The sequence below is a fragment of the Nicotiana sylvestris genome, chromosome 10 (assembly GCF_000393655.2).
Source record: "Nicotiana sylvestris chromosome 10, ASM39365v2, whole genome shotgun sequence".
Taxonomy (NCBI): domain Eukaryota; kingdom Viridiplantae; phylum Streptophyta; class Magnoliopsida; order Solanales; family Solanaceae; genus Nicotiana; species Nicotiana sylvestris.
The window spans coordinates 129,633,540-129,639,923 of record NC_091066.1 but is presented as its reverse complement, the minus strand read 5'-3'; the positions used below and the strand labels follow the sequence as shown (position 1 = coordinate 129,639,923).

At 32.4% G+C, this 6,384-nt stretch overlaps 1 long non-coding RNA gene across 1 annotated transcript; it reads left to right on the top strand.

The window, feature by feature from the left end:
• Positions 1 to 3,786, top strand: LOC104212300 (uncharacterized). The gene is made up of 4 exons (XR_707322.2): positions 1 to 164; positions 489 to 1,527; positions 2,801 to 3,453; positions 3,541 to 3,786. It is a non-coding gene; the product is annotated as an uncharacterized lncRNA (long non-coding RNA).
• Positions 3,787 to 6,384: the final 2,598 nt, after the last annotated feature.

The following is a 6,384-nucleotide window of genomic DNA, read 5'->3' as shown; positions in this document are numbered from 1 at the left end:
TTCGTCTTTTCCATTCTCCAGCCCTTTTCATCCTTCCCATTGTGGTGGCTGGGAACACTTTTTTGAACATGCAAGTGGATTTATGCTTGAAATTGACTTGGTTCGCTGCGTTACAGTGGGATATATTTGTTCACACCCAAAATCCATCACCGGTTCCTCCATCAGTAAGTTTTGTGCTTCTGTCTCTGGAGCATTCTCTTCTCTAAGTCACTTGATATAATATTCTTTATATTCCAAAATTGACCCACAGTTCATCTATCATTAATTAATTAGTTGCTGTCCAATTCAGATAATCAAAGAAATCCAATCTCTGATTTGGGTTTTTTATTTAAGATAATGAAGTTCTCTTGTGACTTTTCAGTTTCCTCACTACTTAGTAGCAGTAAAATGGACACCTTTTTTGCATTTTTTTCCAACCATGCATGTGTTTCAAAATAAAAATTTTGGGTCTGATATTCTCTGATTTTTGTCAAATTATTCTCTTGCAGTGCATGTTCTAGCTATGGCGTGACATACAGAGTGGAAGTTAAGATGTTTTCTCTAATTATTTGATGTATTCGGTATTGTTGCTTTGTTTTGGAATGAACTTAGTGGTGAGCATACTGCATTTTTTTGTGAGTTTCATTGCAAATCCCGCATATTAATCTTTTTACAGTATCAGACTACACTGATAAAATGTTAGGAGTTAGGTCACAGTAGTGTTTATTCAGACTATTAATTGATTAAGTTCTCGCAGGTAACCTAACCTTTTGTTTTATAGACGTTATTGCTGTTACTTACTGAATTCTGCCTCTCAGCACTTAATTTTTCCAGAGGAGTTTGAAAAATTTATGGAACTCTTACATGGTGAACGTTTTCCTCTGTTCATCTGATGTTGCTTGGATGTGCAAATATGGATATACTTTTTGAGCATGTAGTTTCCTTTTATCTTTTCAGGTTCGGACGATCTAACAGCAAGGAGCTGAAAGGAGCTATCATTGTTTTAGAATAATACACATAATCTATTTTACCTAAATTTAAGGTTTAAGATAAACTGGTACAAATTGCACTGTGATATGTCGATTTCTCGCTTTATCAAATGTTGAATTTGCAAATTGTTGTGGTCGTTCCTATTACAAATATTGGCTGGGTTTATTTATATCCTAATGATCTTTTAGGAAAAAATACACAACTCTGTTAGTATTCTTCTTTAAGGCAATAGCTGATGGACGAGATAACTCAATTAGATTTGTTACAAATGTTGTTTTCAACTAATACTTATCTATTTGCCATTTTATATGAGAATTACAACTATATGCTATTCCGCGAAGCACCAAGGAAGAAAAGGCCAGAGCTCATATATCAGAAAGTGCTACTATAACTCGAACCATTTTCCGAAGACATGACTTAAAATAAAGGGGGAGGAAGTTTGTCGTGGCTCAAGTTGGATGGTTCTGGGCTGGGTAATCACTCCAGTTACTTTAACTTTGTGAGAAATGGCATCAGACTGACTACAATGCAGACTGGTGTAAAGAGAACAACTTACAGGTAGTTTTTTCACTATTATTTGAAGTCGTTTTAACTTTTTATGCAATTACACATAGGTGGAATGATATAAGTAGATTCTATTTTTTCTTGACCAAATAATGTAAAAAATGGCTAAAGGTAATGGTTTATGTTACTAGAATTTTTAAAATAGAAACTATTGATAAATAAGAGTCATTTCTGATTTTGCTGTTGGGAGGAATTTTAACTTGTCCTTTTCTCTTAAACATCATAATCCAACATCTGTAGTCTACTATGATATTAACTTTGAAATCTCCCTTAAATTAGTATTTAGTTTCTGATTTTGGGAAGTGCATGGGTGCCTCTATAATGTTTTTGAGAAAATCAAGCTCCTAATGTCACTCTATGTTGTCTTGTTAAACTAGGCTCATTAGATGTTCAAACAAGCAAAAGACAGTGAGGCAGCCAACATGAGTATAAAAATTTGAGGATATGTCTTACACATGAAAATTTACTGAAAAGAGTACTGTGCAGTAGGTGTTTTTATGTTGAAAACATGTTGAAGTTATTGATAGATTACTTTTGCACTCTTGCATCACTGATCAAATATGGAGCTTGTTCTTTAATGCTATTTGGCATGCAGTGGGTCGTGCAAGAAAAACTACTGAGTGCTGAAGTGTTGGGGGTAGAAAAGGGCTGACTAGGAGGAAGAAGAACTAGCAGGAACACGCTATTCTAGCATTATTTGGTGGACTATTTGGATAAAAAAAAATCGAAAGTCCTTGGAAAACGATGCAAACAATATCCAGAAGCAGAAATATATTTGTATAGCTTTGTTTTGCTTCTGGAGTTGTAGGGAACATGTAAATTAGGCTGAATCAATTCTAGAGATGCTACAACTCCTACAGGTGTAAAGGGATATACCTTTGCTAAATGTATTTTTGTACGGTTCTCACATCACTCTTAGTATTGCTTCATTCATACAAATACTTTTACCTTCTTAAAAATGAGGAAAGCAATGTGCGGAAAGCAATGTGCATTGACTATGCAAATTAGAAGGTTTGACATGATAGGTAAAACTCTTGGTTTCAGGCCTAAACTCATACAGATAATTACTCTTTCACAGTGGTACTTTGTCATGCATGTTGGTCCTTTTATGTGGAGGCCATGTGCTCAAGTTTCATTTGTAGTTTGAAAATGAACTTTAAATATGGTGTATGCTCTCCATTGTCTCTTTTTATGTTTGGCCATTATTATGGTTTTATACTGGTGTATTTGAATTCTCAAATCTCACATAGCTATTTGATTTGTGCAGATTCATCCATCGTCTGTGCTAAATAAAAGCAAATGAGGACGAGATGCTTCTAACTATGTCGTCTATCATGAAGTAATAGTTATATTACTTTCACTTATGCATAATGTATTTGTAGTTGAGATACCATTGTTGATTGTTCATGCCAATCTTACCGGAGCTTGAGAAAATAAATGTATTTAAACTGAGGGAAATACCATATGCTTGAGAATTGAGGTAATTTACCTCTATTATCCTTTCTATTTTGCTTGGGCATTTCTTGTGCATGACACAGTGGGGGATTCAGCCAGCCTGATAAGCAAATTCAAGAAGTAACTTCAAACGTGGAAAATAAAGAAACCATAACAACTCAGCCACTGGAAGATCATGAATTCGTGATTGGTCTATATGTGCATCATCCGGTTCTTCTGCAAATTTTCGCTGCTCGGATGGAACGATAGTGTAAACCAAGTCTTAAGCTTTATGACGGGGAGGATGCTATTCTTCTGCTTGATGTAAATGTGATTCATTAGTCGCGCCAATCGGTGTGTCTAAAGAATGATCAGGTGAATTCTTGATTTCAACTTCTACAAAGAAGAGAGTAGCAATTGAGTGTTTTAAATGTTTCAGAAGCTGCTTTTCAGTGCTCAACCTAATCTTACTGAAGACCTTTATAGGTAAGCAAGAGAGTTCTGTATTGTCAGCCTTTTAGTTTTATGTATATCCGATTTTCATGTTTGATACCTTTGTTTATATTCTTTCAGATGGTTTCCCATTTGCTTTTCTTAACTGTGAAGCAGTTGATTTACTTTGTCAAATTTCAGTCCGCAATGAGGAAGATATAGATCAAGAATCTATTAACATATTTACGAATCCCAATCCTGGAAATATAGCATCCCACTTTTCTTTACTACCCAGGACTTCGATACATTTAGAAATGAATGAGCGGAAGAATGTAATTTCATCAGACTATTGGACAGCTTAGGTGTTTATATAATATGATTAGTTCATCAAAGATAAGGAAGGATAAACATCAAATTATAACAGGTTGGTTTGTATTCCACCAATCTTCAAAGAGTGCCATATTTTCAAGTCTGTTCTCCTTTAAAAGCTGTAAAGCTTTAGAAATGGTCTCTACTAAAATGAACTTTAATGTCGGGCGTACGCCACGGGCACACACCACTAGTATTTTCATAAACAAATTGCCATGTCTGCTTGCCTCTTGAAGGGTATTCTGGTCATTCTAGGTTCACTTTGGTAAATTAGGATAAATTCATTATTTTGATTGGTCCAGTTAAGTAGATAATATTTGAATCCCTCCGGAAGGGCATAAATAGATGCGATGACAGTGTCATCAACATAATACTCCATGAATTAGGTCGCCAATCTTAGAATCATTTGCTACTTGAAGGTGCTTCAAATACTAATTACTAAGTGTACTGGGGTGGCTCAAGGAGTAGACTAGTAAAGCATTTGATTTAGGCCCCCTAAATTTTGGGGCCACAAAAATAATTGTGAATTTTCGATTTTTTTTTTTTTTTTGCTTAGACATTATTGAAGTTTATACAAACTCCTTATAAAAGTAGAAATAAAGAGTGTTTATTTTTAACAGTATAAATATTTTAGAACTTTGAATTAAGATACTCAATTCTTTATATTGGTAAATAATATTTTTTATAATAAGATCCATGGTAACACATTGTAAATACGTGACTAACATCTTAGTAACTTGAATTTTCTTAGTAATATAAATATTAGTACTAACATCTTAGTAACTTGAATTTTCTTACTAATATAAATATTAGTACTACGTATTATATTTTGTAAGGTAACTAAATTACAGACAAAAAGAAAGGAAAAAACCAAAGTAAATATTAGTATTACATTTTGTAAGATAACTACAGTATAAACAAAAGAAAAAAAAAATGCCCCTTATTAAAATTTGGCTTTAGACCACGAATTTTATTGAGACGTCCTTGTAAGTATATGATTATCTATTTGGAGTATTTTGCATATAATATTATATTTCTTTCTTTGGAGTATTTGCATGAGATTTTGACTATAAAAAAAGGTATGGATAATCAAAGAGCTCTTGAAATAATAATGTTATCAATTTGAATAAAAATGTTAAAAAGGTAAAAGAAAAAAATACAAGTATCGTGTAATTTGGGGAGAGGGATGATTCACTTTTACTATTATTTTGATTTATGTATATAGGTATAAAGAATAAGAAAATGTGGAATAAGAAAAAACTTACCGGAAAATTGTGTTTTTAGGTCATTATGATTTTTGTACGAGTTAATTAAAGTTTTATGATTTTTGTGTGAGAAAACATAATTATAACTTTAATAAACAAAATTATAATTATATAATCATTTATGAAGTTTACCTAAAAGAAAAGGGTCTCAAAATTTCCGAACTATTAAACATAAAATTGAAACAAATTTTGGTTAAACATCCAATTCCTACACGAGATAGGAAAGAATCGTTTTCTCCTAAACTGCAAAATAGAATCAAAATTTCCTTTCCTGTTGAAGATAGGAATAGGAAAGCGTGTCAACAGGGAAAGCATTGTCTATATATATTTTTCTTTCTTTTGCTCAAAGCTGCTCCTCACTATTACTACTATTCTCTCATTCTCTTCCTCTACCCAAATTGTTCCTCGGTATTACTATTCGTTCTCTATATATTTTTGTTTCTCTACCCAAAGTTGCTCTACTCTCTCATTCTCGATATTTTCTTTCTCCGTCCAAAATTTTTATTCTCCAATGGCTTGCTCCCAGCAGAGCAATTTCAAGAAAAAAGAGATGTGGAAAAAGGAATTGTTTGAAGAGATAAAACAAGCAAAGTTAACGTTACAAGGCCAAAGAAAAAACATAAAAAAGACTTTGAATTTGGAAACAGAAAAAGAAATTTTATTGCTAATGGGTAAAGAATTTGATGAACAACAAATCAACGAGAAAAAACAGACATGGGAAAAGGAATTACGTGAAGAGATGGGAAAAGCCAAGTCGAAGAAACGTTTAGCTACTGTGAAGTGTTAGTAATTTGCTGAAGATTATGGCCAAGAGTAGGGTGTATATGGACCAGGTTGGTTCGGTTTTTATCAAAACCAAATCAATTATATCGGCTTGGATTGGTTCGGTTTTGTTGGGCTTTTCGGGTTTTTTGTTACTTAAATATTATTTCAATCTTGCTTTGTTAAATTTTTTATAAGTAAATATATATTTAGTAAAAATTTAAAAAATTGACAAACATATTATCTATTAAAATATTTTTATGGGAGAAATTACTTGGTAACACATGATAGTTATCTTTTTAGTCGGCTGACAATAATTTTTTTGTTGATGTATACTTTTAAGGTTAATCGAATTTAGTAATTAAACATAAAAATCAACACGATAACTAGATAATAATAATCACTTCAAAATTGAAAAAGATCCGTTCCGTAGTCCCAAAGTAAATATGCAATACATAAAAAATTTAATAGATATTGACATATGAATATGGAAGAACAAAGATTGACACATTTCAGTAACACTTGATAAGAAAGTGATCATACAACCCATTATTTAAGGTTAATAAATATGGAGCACTTCATATTCTAT